This window comes from Vidua chalybeata, chromosome 4 (assembly GCF_026979565.1).
Source record: "Vidua chalybeata isolate OUT-0048 chromosome 4, bVidCha1 merged haplotype, whole genome shotgun sequence".
NCBI classification, from domain to species: Eukaryota; Metazoa; Chordata; class Aves; order Passeriformes; family Viduidae; genus Vidua; species Vidua chalybeata.
In genome coordinates, this window is record NC_071533.1 from 51,607,288 (window position 1) to 51,621,052 (window position 13,765).

Genomic DNA, 13,765 nt, shown 5'->3' on the forward strand with positions numbered 1-13,765 from the left:
AATAGATGGCTCCTGAAGTACAGAGTTGATAGCAATACTGAGTACAAATACCAGATTAATGTCACGACCAACAGTTTTATCATATCATAAGTCAGTGTTACAAAGTACAACATGATAACCTAAACCTAGCCCCCTCCGGAGATGATAAACAATGCATCAGGGAACACATACTACAAATGTGTTACATGACACAACTAAGAACACGTGCAACAGCTCTGAGAGCAAATAAACCAGCATTGTTACCAGTGACTATGAAACTAATATAATGAATGCATATAAAAAATTTGTTTTAATACAATCCAGTCAGCTCTGTTGTTATCTCAAATCTTCAAACCCTATGTTGGATTGCAAAAAGGACATAGTTTGATGTGACAGGCAGTTAACACCACACAGAGGCTTGCTCACTACTCTCTGCCTCATACAGATAGGAGAGAGGTGTGGGAAAAAAGGAAAAGGAAAATTCATGGGTTGACATGCAGACAAATTAGTAAGACAGAAAATTAAAGGAAAATAACAACAACAACAACAATAATAATAATAATAATAATAGAATTCAAGTACACAAAAAAGATTATGCATAATGGAATTTCTCCCCACCCACCAACAGACACTCAGCCAGTTCTGGAGCAGCAGCTCCCAGCCAGTTTTCCTCCTAGTTTAAATACTGAGTGTGACACCATATGGTAAAGAATACCCCTTTGGCCAGTTTGGTGCAGCTGTCCCAACTGTGTCTGCTCCCTGCTTCTTGTGCCCTCCAGCCAACTTACTGGTAGGATGGTATGAGACAGTGAGAAGTCTTTGACTTAGTGTAAACAGTGCTTAGCAAAAACCGAAACATTCCTGTGCTATCAACATTATTCTCATCCTAAATCCAAACATATGAGTGTAGCAGCTAGTAGGAAGAAAATCAACTTTTCCCAGCTGAAATCCAGACACAGTACAACAGAGCTAAACTCAGTAAACAGTCCCAAAATAGAACTGTTTAACTCCAGTGGATAGATCACAACTACACGGTGATGTGTGATTTCTTCTTATCTCCTGAAAGTATGTGAGATGAGGTCCAATTCAGCACAGTCAGATTCCCAGTTCTGCAGTCCCATCACAAGCTGGAGTCCATGCAGAGACCCCCTGGAGACTGCTCTGAGTTGACACAGTAGAGTCCCAAATTGTCTATTAAATGACAAGGTTTGTGCTTCAGGCTAAAGACCCTGGAAATACTTTTAACATTGTATCAAAATTTGAGTTAATTATGTCAGCATTCATTGAACTTGCTTAAAAAGTATTCTAGCATAATTTGAATATTTTCTAACATGGCTGGCTACACAGATTGTTTTTTTATTCAGCTGAATATACTTTAACTCAAGCAATTTTTTTACTCTTTGCTAAAAGTGTTATATTTTCCAACTCACAGCTGTAACATGGTGCTCAGTATCAAATGTCTCTTCTGTTTGTGGAGTCATAAATGTAATGAGTGCTTACTTAGACTGTGACAGTAATGCCAAAATGAAGTGTTCTTGTAGTTTTGCTCTAGAAACTCCAGAAGGGGAAAGAAGTAATAATAACAGAATAGGAACAGGGCTGCCTATTTTAAATGCCTGGCAGTTGTCTAGCAATAGTCCCTACAGTATGTGGGAGAGATTTAGCATTATGCTGGCGCCAGAACTTTGGTTCTGTTTTCACTTCTGGTAATATGTTCAGGGAGAAAAAATTACTCAGTTAAGTAGTTATTTCAGATTTACATTAGATACAAAGCACTCAAGATAAAAAATTAGGAAGCTGAAGCATTTATTTTATATATATATATATATGTATGTATGTATAAATGTCATGTAAATTTAAGGAATTAGCACATATCCAAGCTTACCTCCCACTCTGTTCACTGCAGCACCTGTATGTATGAGTCAACTCCATATAATATTAGAAGTCCTTTATATCAGTGTTTCTTTAAGGATCCCTGAGATTGCAAGCTAAAAGAAGACCAGAGATTGATAGAATCTTTATTCATCAGCATAAACATCTTAGGAGGAACCAAAAAAATAAGATCAGAAGTGAGACATGTAAGAACTGAAGGATCAAAATTTACTGAGGTCAAAGGAGCTAACACTTGCAAAGTCAGATTGTGTAAGTGATAATTTTCACAGAGTGAATCAGGTTTTGAGACAGTCTGACCTCTCATAGTTAGGGATCCTGAGACATTTGCAAGACTCCATCTCTGCTAAACTTTACTTACAGGAAGGTTGAACACTTCAGACTTTGCCTGAAGAAAAGTTGAGAGAAACTGCTTTGCAGTCCAGGACAGCAGAGTGTGTGGGTGGGTAGAAATTCATTGATAGCACAGCATCAAAAAGAGTAGCTTAAAGAAAGCACAAATGCAACCTTTCTGAGAACATTAAATTTAAAAAGGACTTTTACCTTTCTTGGCCAAAAAAAGAATCAGCCAATCAATGAACCAGAAACTGTGCATCTGATTGAAATTCTGTGTTGAGTCTCTTCAATAATTCCTTTGAACAATGAAACGCAGCTTAGAGCTGGTGAGTGGAAAAACAATCCTTTGATGTCAATTGTTTCTCTTGGATAGATAAGCTTGACTTTTCTAAGGGAAAGGAGAGAGAAGGTAAATTCAGGTTTAAAAGTAAGTGGAGACTGGGGCACATTGCTAGCTTTTCTAATGATGTGTGATTTAAATAAAATCAGTATTTCAAAATAGTTATGATATTGCTCTGTTAATAGATAACTATCTTCCTAGATAGTCTGAAATCCAGATTATTTGATTAAAATTACAGCTTCAGTTTCAATCAATCTGCTCTGCAATACTGTAAATAGTATATTTATTGTTAATTTATTGTTATAATTATATTTTTTGAAAGTATTCTATTTTTTCCATCACAAAGTTAGCCTTGCAGATAACTTAATTTCGCTTGAACTGTCAAAGTGTGTAGCTAATAACAGCTAGTCCATGTTCCAGAATTACATTTGGGTACTATGATAATTCATTAACGAAGTTTATATATATCCAGAAGTAGAAACCTACAGGAAATAATTAAAAACTTTTTCCATCACTTTCAATTTATTTTAAAAGCAGCTTTTTATTTTTGCTGTTATTAGGACACTTAGCCTAAAAGTATTTATTGGTTTTGAAAGCATGTATATTAATTTTGAACATTTTAATTTTCAATTACTGGGTTTGAAATTTTTTTAGATGACTAATTAATGCAAAATTAAAATAAACTTTCATTTCTGAGTGAAATAAAATAATTAGGGCTGACTCAGCCTGCTTTTCCTGTTTTTTTCACCATTATAACACAAACCAAAGTAACATCTCACAATTATTTTTCAAATAATTCAGCTACCCCACAAAATAATATCTCATTGTAATTTCATTTCAATATTATAAGTTTGTCGCCGTTGAGGCAGGGACGGGAATGAAATGAGTCCATGTTCAGAAGGAAAAGAATGAATGTTTATTCACAATACATCTCTCTTATCATGAAGACTACTTTCATTGGTCTTAAAGTAAAAACATTTCACCTGATTGATACACTGGACTTAGGTCAGTGTGGCAGAACATATCTATAAACAATATGAACAGAAAACAAGATAACAGATGGTTTACATTCCTCCCAGACTTTTTCCCAGGCTTAGCCTGGCCAAAATCTTTCTCCTTTTCTCTCTGACTGAACTGAGAATATCCATATAGGTTGATTTTTTTTCCCTTGAAATAGTGCCAAATAATAATTATACAGTGCCATAATACCCTGTGTCTAGCTCTATTAAAAGGAAGGAAAAAATTGCGGTGTATACTTTTTAAAACAATACTTCCTAAATGACAGATTTGAAACCTTGTAATAGAAGATGTAGAAAACTGGGTTAGTTTCTTAATGTATTTTCAACAATTTATTGGTAGGATGTTACTAAGCTAGTTAAAAATGGAAATTACTTTGAAAATCACAACTTCAACACACCTTTTTACGTGAATTAGTAAGCAACAGTACTCTAACTCCTGATAACCTGTAACTTATTATTGGGCTTTTTAGTCATGTATGCTATGTAATGTGTGCTGCATGGAGGCTTTTCTATATATGCATGTGTTTTACCCTCCCTTTACCCCTACTAATCAGATAGCCAAAGTCTCATAAAATTGGTGCGAAGTCTAGATGTAGGCAATTATTGCATTAGCCTTGATCTGGGTTTTTGTGTAGCTTTTTTGTAATGTGGGCCTTCATTAGTGCCATTCAATAGTGATTAACTCAGATTTTGTATTTGACTTGGTCATACAATAACACTATATGAATCATATAAAACTGTAATAGTGAACTTTAATTAATGACTTAGTAATTTGAAATTTTATTTCTTCAAATAAAAGAAGTGGAGTTTTTTTGTCCAGGCGTATGATTTCTCCTGGATAAACAAACTAATAGTAATAAACCTAAGAGAGAATTTTGCATATCCAAATTTATGGTTCAGTATTCATTTTCAGTAGTGACACCTATAAAATATCTTTCAGTTCTGAACTTTTTGAACAAAAAATAAAGTAAAATCCTCATTTTTAATTGCAGCAATTAACAGTTAAAACATGAACGAAGTCCAAACTTTCTTAACATTAGCATTTCTAATTATCTTATGTCCCATTTTTACTGAGGGTTATGTAGCAATTTAATTGCTTCATAATAACTTGTGATCTGTATTTGCAGAATGATTTTTCTTTACTTCTTTGCTTTACTAACATAATTTTGCATAATGAAGGTTAGGGTTCATGTTCTTGTGTAGTATTTTTTTTTTTCTTATAATATGAAGAGCTGAGTTAGGTAATTTCAGCTGATTCATGCATTATTCTTTTTAGTCTTGTATTATGATTTTGTATTAGGTCTGGATGAGATGGAGTTAATTGTCCCCCACAGAGGCCCCCATAGCACTATGCTCTGCATTGGTAGCTGGAAAGGTTTGGTATCATACCAATGTTTTGGCTGCTGCTGAGCAGCTCTAACACAGCACTGCTGCTCTCTCCCCAAAATTCCACCCCTGAACCAGTAGGACTGGGCTTGGGCAAAGTTTTGTGAGGGGCACAACCAAGACTCCTGGCCCAAAATGACCAGACAGGTGTTTTGATGACCTGACATATGTTGTCAGATCAGATATAAAAACTAAGAAAAGGAGAAGGAAATAAATGGGCATTTGTTATTTACAAAATTTGCCTTCCATAGAAACCACTATAGTGCTAAAGCTCTGCTTCCTGGGAAATGGCTAGAAATATCCTGCTGATGGAAAGTAGAGAATAAATCTTTGTTTCATATGCTTGTCTGAACTTGACTTTTGCTGCTGCTTTAGTAAAATATCTTTATCTTGACCTTTTTTTCATCTTCTGTTCTTCACCCTAATCCTACTGAAGAGGAGAGTGATAGAATGGCTTGCTGAGCAACTGGCACTCAGCCAAGGTCATCTCACCACAGATCTACATATGGGTTTATTAAACTTTCACCAAGTCAGTTAATAGTAATTTGAGTGAAAAAAATCAAAACAGGGATAAAATAATATAGAATTTATACAGTTTCAGTTTTAATTGGTTGGTTTTCATATGCAACTATATGTTCACATTTTAAAAGTAATTTAAAATGGATCTTTGAATTCTCAATGCCTGTAAAACAATAGCTAAATAGAAGATACATATGTTTAAAACTGCAGTTTTACACTGAAGGATAAAATCTTTGGAAAGTTTAATAAAGCAAGTATATTTTAAAATATTGCCTTTCAATTTATCTTAATTCTTTTCTCAGATATTTCTATGGTAATGAGTAAATGATAGTTTACAGAGATCAGTTTTCTTTAGCATATAGAATCCTCTACAGAGTAAAAAAAAAAAAAAGTCTTTTACAGAAAGATTATAATAGGCAATCAAAAATGTGAGAAACTCTAGAAGAAAAATTAAGGTTTCTGTGTCCAAATAGCAAATGAAACATTACATGAGATAGAATATGATGCTATTCTAACTCAGGGATGTTTACACATTTTTAGATTAATAGCTTCAGAAAAAGACCTTTTTTTTTTTTCCATACAATTTGAAATGCATAAAAATTTCAAATCTGTAAGTATAAAAACTTTTTACACCCAATCTATTCTCAGGCAAATTTGACCATGTAGATTACATTTAGTCTGATCACAGCCAAATCAGACATTGTCCAATATTTGATAGATTTCCATTACAATGTTAGAATATCTAAATCCCAACCTCTTATCTGTATTTCTTAACTGTACCTTGATATTTGGAGGGTGGAAAAGTGTAGGAAAGACAGAAACATGTGGAAAACCTTCTTGCTTGTTTCTAAAGTTTCACTGGCATTCTCCCATGCAGAGAACAAAACAAAGGCAAAAAACTATGTCACAAAGGCAACAAAATTCCTTGAAAGATTTCCCCAGTGTTATACAGCAAGGGAAGAGCATATGGCTAATTATTTTTGTGGTCACTTTAAGCTCTCTACTGATTCCCTAGATGTGCTTCTTTTGTTTTGTTTTCCTTAATTACTTTTTATTTGTTTGTGGGGTTTTTTAAATTAATTTTTAAGTTATGATGTGGAGTATGGAATCTCATATGTAAACAGAAATGCTGAGTACAGTTCTCCTCTGGGAAGATAACACTGGTCACATACTGTGTGTGCCAAAACTACGAATTCTAATGAAATTTGTATATGTTCTACTGGGAACTAAGCATTGATTGCACTGGAACTGCTTATTTTTTTGTCTTGGATTATGAAAGCATCTATTCTAAAAATTTTCATAGAAATTAGGTAGAGAAATTGTCTTAAATGTAACAAGTACTGAGGACAATTCCGCTAGAGAAATTTGTAGGCTTCATAATATAACTGGATATTAAATTAGTCTATTAAGTAATGCATAAAAGAAGCCATATATAGACATAATTTGAAACAGATGGACATCAGAGGTCTCATGTAAGCCTATGTGATTTTGTCTGTTTGCACTTCAGATAGACAGGCAGAAGACTACTAAAATGCAAAAGACATGTTCACAGTCACATCAGAATAACCATATTCTTTCATTAGTAAGTCCTGCCTCAAAACAGGGCTTATTGGCTTGAGCAAATACACATTTTGGAGCTTTCCAGTTCTGAGTTTCTTGAGTTTTAATCATCCAGCACATCCTATATATCTGTAAATATATATACAGACCTATCTGCAGTTACTTATCCTAAATATCTGGAATATTGTGTCCACTTCTGGGCTACCTGGTACAAGTGAGACTCAAAACTACTGCTGAGAGTCCAGCAAGGGTCCACTAAGATGATGAGGGGATTGGAGAATCGTCCATATGAGGGCATGCTGAGAGAGCTGGGGCTGTTCTGCTTGGAGAAGAAAAAGCTCAGAGAGATGTGTGTATATGAATACCAGGATCTTTTCAGTCATACACAGTCACAGGATCACAGGGAAAGGGCACAAGCTCATTGTGAAGGTAACTGATCATTGCCACAGATTGTCCAGGGAATTTCTGGATTTTGCAACCTTGAATATATTCAAAAGACATCTGTAGATGGTCCTGTGTAGCCAGATGTAGGTGACTGTACTTGTGCAGGGTGGTGGACCCAAAGACCTCTAACTTGTGTGTGCCTTTCCTTAGGTTAGCCTTCTCAGCCGTGATTCAGTCCAACATCCAGCTCTGGCCCCTCCAGTCTTATTTGCAGTAATATCTTAAACAGAATAGGGAATAGAGCTCTCCAGCATTAATTCTCCTATAATTTCTAATGTGATCATCCTAAATGCATGTTAACAAGATTTTAATATAACAGCATTTGATGAAATATATCCAACTAATCTAACTGTAATAAATAGAGCATACAATGTGTGAGGTTTGATATTGTTGAAGTATAAAAATCAATACAGTTATTTACTTCTCATCTGCCTCAGGAAGTTTATTCTTAGACACTACTTACTGCCATTGAAAGGTTTTTTAAATCTTCTTTGAAGCATCTGCTGTGAGACATCTATACACCCTGTTATATTAGCCATCTGGATAGTCCTCTACAATTATAGAAAATTTCATATAGATATTGCAGGAATTGTTGTTTTGTGAGGTCCTCCTCAATTAGATGTTTGCCAACGAGAGAGCTAGCTTGGATAAATACTTGCAATTTTCTATTTAATCTGTTTTTTTCCTCATGGCTAAACTTCATTCATGTTTGGTAATATCCCATTATATTGCTTGCAAAGGAGCAGAGTAAGTTACATGTTACTTAAAATCCTAGCATGTATCCAGATTCTGCCAAAATTGTCACCTAAAACAGACCTGACTCTCTAAAAAGAATCTGAAGATGATGCCCGTGGTTTAGCAGTTTTGTAGTTGCACGGCTCTGCCATATTATTCTGGTTAGATGAGCAGCTTAGGGTTATACTGTTTGTGTGTTTTGTTTAGTTAGATTTTTTTTCTTTTGTATTGTTATTAATTCACATTTCTTCTGTGATGTAGGACTACTTGATTTGAAGTCAGTCTAACAGGAAAAATATTCTTCTATAATCCCCTGTGCTTACAGAAAGTGTTTATATGTTGAAATAGTAATGTGTAGTTAGATTCATATGAGACTTTACACTGCACATTTCCGAATGTTAAAAATGACATACAACAACTACTGTAATTTCCTCAAGTGTACTATTACCATAAATTTGACAAAGATGTTTTACTTTGCTGCTGTGTGATATTTTATTTGATTAAGTATGTTGATAATTCTTACATGCCTTCAATAGAACAGTTGGTATTTTGCAAAAACCCTTCTGAGTCAATGTAAATATAGATTGTCTGTGAAGTGCTGCAACAAGTTGAGACTCATGAAAGAAAAAAAAAAACAAACTTCTCTTCTTAATTTTCATTTTTTATTTATTTTTTCCCCCTTCAATAATATAAAGAATACTAATAACTGAGTGAGGACCAAAATTTTAACATCACTTGTATATAAACCTCTAACATGCATGGACATAAAGTTATGACAGTGTATTTATCTAAGATACACTATAGCCTCAGCCAACTGAGTGTTTGTTGGTTCTGGTTTGAATGAGTTCTATTTCCCCACAGGCACTCTCCTTCCCCCAAGAATACTGACTAGCTTTGTGGAAAATGGAAGTAAATAATCTGTATAAATACTTAAACCCAGAAAAAATTATATTATTGCAATAAATATGTAGACAATAAGCATCACTATTGTTAACAAAGAGCAAAATGCAGGCAAGAAGTTCTGACAATTCATCTGTAATCAATCAGTCTCTTTAAGTTGTGAATTTTCCTGTATCTGGTTTGGATTATAAAAATGAAAGGTGATTTCTTTTTATTTTCCTGTATTGAAAAATACAGACTATGGCTTTCTCTGTAAAGTATTTTAAAGGACTAAAAATGTAGTATGTAAAATTAGCTATTTTAATAAAAAATTAGATATTGTGGATTTTTGAGACAGCTGTAAAAATTAAAACAGTTATCCTCATTTTGCAAAGTAAAGCTGGATATTAAAGCATAGAACTGCAGAATAGAAACTCATCTAGGCAGAGCTGGGGGCAGAATAGAAGAAAAGCAGCTCTTCAAGCATAATGTCATATACCTTGTGCTAACAGTACTGAAGCACTTTAGGGAGATCATGGAAAGCCTTGTTTCACCGTGCTTAGGAGACTTGTTTCACTGTGCATTTTCTTCTGGACTGACAATTCTTAGGAAAGGACACTAAAATGCAAAAAAACCCATAAAAGGCAGTCATTTTAGGGATCCTCTAATATTTGTCACTTCCACATATCATCTTGTTGAGATCTGTGACTTGAGTTTAGGAAATTAATGTTCCTTGGGCTTAGGAAATAATATTAATGTTCCTGTATGAATTTGACCTACCGCTCTTTGAGTGACTGAAATGAATCATATTCTAAGGGTCTTGGAGAGATGTGGTAAATATTAGCCCTGCAGGAGATAGAAGCATTATGTGTGGGAGATGCTGTCCTTTCATAAAAGCTGTAAATCCATAGTGCAGATGATGAGATACAAGTAAAGATAAAAATGTGCTTTTAAGTGTATTGTTTCTGCTTTTTGGAAAGTAGAATGAAGAATGGCATATAAAGGAATGAAGAATGGCATATAAAGAAATGAAGATGAAAAAAGTTAATTCCTTCCCCTACAAGTCAGTAATACCTTGCTATTTATACCATGCTTAAGAGAATGAGGTAAATACTCTGTGGCACATTGTAGAGGAAGCACTGTTAAAGCAGTTGTTTTTTATTAGGAAAACAGATTCCAAGATTCCTGTACCTATTAGTCAGAGCTGGAAAACAGCATTGTGACTCTGACAGATTCAAGAATAATTTCATTCTATTTTTCACTAGGATGAAACTGAGAAGTCTTCAGATTGACTAGAAGAAATATTTACTTATTAATTTAAAGCAGTAGAAAAAACTGCTTAGAGTAGAATAAAGTAGTAGCATGGAGTTATAAAACTTTTCAAAGCAAGGGATTGAAACAGGATACCTTATGTTCCGTATGGATAACCTCATCATGCATTTGAGGCTTATGCTTTTCCCTGTTGTGCTTTCTTTCTGTTTTGACAAGTAGTTCAACTCATACTGTCAAGTTTAGTATTTGTACTTTAGATTTTGTAAGGTAAAAAGTCTTCTTTTTTTTTTTAGGTCTACTTCTGAGGAAGGTAGTGGAAACCCTGCATTTTATGTAGAATATACTTTGTTCTAGTTTATTACCTAACATAGAATTATCTACAATCTTACTAGAAGCATGAATGCAACAGCAATGAAAATCAAAACTGGACTTAGCTAATAGAAGCAGTGGTAGCACAATCATAGAATATCCTGAGTTGGAAGACACCCACAAGGGTCACTGAGTCCACCAGCTCCTGGACCAGTACAGGATGACCTCAAGAGTCACACCATGTGCCTGAGAGCATTGTCTCCAAAAACTTCTTGTACTCTGTCAGGCTTGGTGCTTTGACCACTTCCCTGGGGAGCCTGTTCCAGTGCCCAAACCCTTTCTGGGTGAAGAACCTTTTCCTGATATCCAGCCTGAACTTCCCTCACACAACTGCAGGCCACTGCCTCAGGTCCTGTCACTGGTCAACACAGAGAAGAGATCAGTGTCCCCCCACCCTCCTCCCCTCACAAGGAAGTTGTAGACTGCAGTGCTGTTTTCCTCTTAGTTTCATCTTCTCCAAGCTAAAGAGACCAAGTCATCTCAGGCAGTCTTGGATGACTTCTCCTTTGGTCCATTAACCACCTTTGTAGCCCTCCTTTGGATGCTCTCTAATAGCTCTATATTCTCCTTATACTGTGGCACCCAAAATTGCATACAATATTCAAGATGAGGCCACCCCAGTGCAGAGGAGAGCAGGACAATCCCCTCCCTTGCCTGGCTGGTGATGCTGTGCCTGGTGCCCTCCAGAACAGAGCTGGGCCTTTCGCTGCCAGGGCTGCTGGCTCATGTTCAACTTTCCATTGACCAGGACACACAGATCTCCGTTTGCAGGTCTGCTCTCCAGCCCCTCGTTCCCCAGTCTGGATATACATTCACGGTTGTCCTGTTCCATCTGTAGGATCTGGAACTTCCCCTTGTTAAATTTCATATAGTTGGTGATAGCCTAGCCCTCTAACTTGTCAAGTTCTCTCTACAGGGCCTCACTGTCTTCAAGCAGGTCAACACCTCCTCCCAATTTGATATTGTCAGCAAGTTTACTTAGTTATACCTTCTAGTCCTGCATTCAAATCATTCTAAAATGGAGCTCTGTGGAGCATACACTCCTATTTATGGTTTATACCATCTAGTGCAGTCTGAAATACGCTTTTTCACTTAAGTTTTTCCTGAATACTATTTTGCTACCTAAACAACTATTTTCAATATATTTAGTGCTGAATTCATTCTTGTTAAGAAGCTTCTGCAGCCTGGCAAGTAGTATGATAAAATACCAGCTTTGAACCTCAATCAGACAAACAAAGTACTAAAAAAAGCAGAAAAGATTAGAACATCTAGAAGCAAAATTGATATAACAAATTAATATATCTGATGTGCCTCGTGATACTGATGCAGAAAGGAAGATCACACAGCTATGGAATTTGCTTAAAAAGCTTACAACTTAGCGGATATATACAATAGCTGTTCTTGTGAAGTGCAGATACTGGAGAAAACAAATGGAAACATTTCTATTGTGCAGACAAGGAATTGGGGAATAGAGGGAATTGCTGAAGCCAATTCTCACAGCATTTGAACTAATTGTTTTGTAATGAAACAATTTAATTTTAAAGTAGAAATTATCTTCAGCTTAGTCTGACTAGGTAGGAGTAGTATATTCTTATTTCTTAAAATAAGCTTTTCAAAGTATGTGCTCAGGATATTTACATCCCAGCTTAAAATGTTTCAGAATTCTGAAGATCCTTCCATGTTTGAATTTCCCTGTATGTTTGTCACATGGTTCTGAGAAATTAGTGTAAAGATAATACCTTGACCTCACTGTACAATCATTCATACTCCATGGGGCAGGCCAAGGGGAAAATACTACATTGTCTTCTTTATTTTTTACTTCACTGAACACACATTAATGACAAAACCTCCTAAAATCATGGTCTTTTTTTGTTGAGTTTATGGCCAATGTAGAAGCCTATTCTTGATATGCCTCTGAAACTGTAACAGGTGTGAGGTGAACCAAGTACTGTTATGTTATCTAGAGGAAAACACCGCTTTATTCTCAGTCCTTTCAACTTAGCTGGAAAAGATAACTGTTTTCATTAACCACTTTCTAAAAAAAACTTCAGTGAAATAGAATGAATCCCATATGTGGTGCTATGGATATTTCTGTGCTGATGTAGGAAGCAGATTTACTGAAAGCAATAGGTTAGTACAGCCTATCGAGTCTGTGCAAGGCCAGCTCTGGTTACCTTTCCTAAATCTTTCCACATTCATTACTTCTCTTCATGTGGGAGGCACATTCTCTTGGCTTTCTTTTCTGTAATATAAATGGTGAAAAACATGTACATTCAAAAAAGATGCAGAAGCCTATCAAAAAGAAAACACTCCAGTGCACACAATTCTTCCCTCAGGGACAGGCTGAGAGGGAGAATGAATTGCACATGACAGCTGTTAGGGTTTGGTTTTGTCTAATGCAGTGCAGACATACACTGGAAAGGCTGGCATCGAAATCCCAAATAAAATGAAACCTATCACTGAGCTATCAGGAAGTTGTGTGGAAATGCACATTGCTGTGGTTGTATTATGCCTGTAGATGAAACTTAGCATCTAAGATCTCTCATTTTCTTCTTTAATTGACACAAAATGCTGTATAGATATTTTTTTTTAAATCTTGCTTATATGGCATGTAATAGCTAGGAGAAAATCCAAAGGAAATATTCGTCTACATTCTTCACATCTACTCCTGCAGCATTTTACAACATGCAAGTTAATGAACTTAAAACATAAATATGTTCAATCTTTAGTAATATTTGAATTCCACTGTATTTTCAATAATGAAATATTAAGAAATGCAATTAAATTTAAGCAGCACTGATGCAAATAATTTTAAAGAATTTATCACTCCTTAAAGTTTTGAGGGAGTCCATGGCTTCTTTTGCATGTGTTCTTCCTCCTTCGCTTTTTTAAAGTCTTCTATAACCAAGGCATGAGGTTGGTGAGAGGAAAGAGCAGACCTTAGTGTAGAAAGAAAGCAGAACAAGATCTTAGGCCAGCTGTTGTCTCAACTAAAAAGACATTGTAAGTATTCCTGGGTGTTATTTTCATATTCATT